This window comes from Arachis hypogaea, chromosome 1 (genome assembly GCF_003086295.3).
Source record: "Arachis hypogaea cultivar Tifrunner chromosome 1, arahy.Tifrunner.gnm2.J5K5, whole genome shotgun sequence".
NCBI lineage: Eukaryota > Viridiplantae > Streptophyta > Magnoliopsida > Fabales > Fabaceae > Arachis > Arachis hypogaea.
The window spans coordinates 82118440-82119728 of NC_092036.1; positions in this window are offsets into that span (position 1 = coordinate 82118440).

Sequence of the window (1289 nt, forward strand, 5' to 3'; positions counted from 1 at the left end):
TAAGAATAATAAGATAACCATAGCTTGCTTTATGCTGGCAATCTCCGTGGGATCGACCCTTACTCACGTAAGGTATTACTTGGACGACCCAGTGCACTTGTTAGTTGTGCGGAATTACAAAGTGTGATTATAATTTTCGTGCACCAAGTTTTTGGCGCTGTTACCGGGGATTGTTCGAGTTTGAACAACTGACGGTTTACTTTGTTATTTAGATTTGGAAAATTTGTCTTTTTGGTTTAGAGTCTTTTACTTTCTTTTCAAAAAAATTTTCTTCAAAAAATATTATTTTTTTATTAATTATTAGTTTCTCATTGAGTCTAGTTGCATGTTTTAAGTTTGGTGTCCTTTGTGTTTTTGTCATCTAAAAAAATAGTTTTTCTCTGTTCAATCCTTGCATTTGTTGAATGCGTCTATGTTCTTGGGAATAGTTGCTCCCTTGAGTCTTCCTTTCTAAAATCTTTTTAAAAATAATTTTTCTTTGATTAAATCTTGTGCCAAATTTTAAGTTTGGTGTTATCTTGTTACTTTTTCTTTAGTTTTCGAATATTTTATTTTGGTTTCCAAACAATTTTAAGTTTGGTGTTCTTTCTTTTTGTTCTTGTTGTTCTTGTGAGTCTTCAAAGTGTTCTTGGGTCTTCTTTGTGTTTTGATCTTAAAATTTTTAAGTTTGGCGTGCCTTGGTGTTTTCCCTCCAAAATTTTCGAAAACAAGGAGCATTGGATCTAAAAGTTTTAAGTCTTTTGTCTTTTATGTGTTTTTCTCTTTCATAATAAAATTCAAAAAATAAAAAATATCTTTTACTTTAATTGCTCATAATTTTCGTATTCATTAGGTTGACTTGGTCAAATTTTTTAAAAATCATATCTTTTTCAAAAACTCCTAACCACTTTCTCTCCCCTCATTCTTTATCAAAAATCCACATAAAATATTTTCAATTTTTTTATGTTATTTTATTATTTTAATATCCATTTTCTTATTCTTATTGTTTCGAAAAAATATTAATAAATACAATAAAGTAAATAAAATAAATCCACATCATCTCCCTTTCCCCATCATAGACCTACGCGGAAATGAACAGTCCAGAAGGACTCTGGGGTCCTTTGCTAACCCCACTACTGCTTCATATGGGAGTAGTATCTGTATACCCTCCATCGGAGTCAGTAGTTTTGAGTTGAATCCTGAACTCATTATCATGGTGCAGCAAAATTATCGATATTCCGGTCTTCCACAGGAAGAACCTACTGAGTTTCTGGCATAGTTTTTACAAATTGCTGACATAGTACATGATA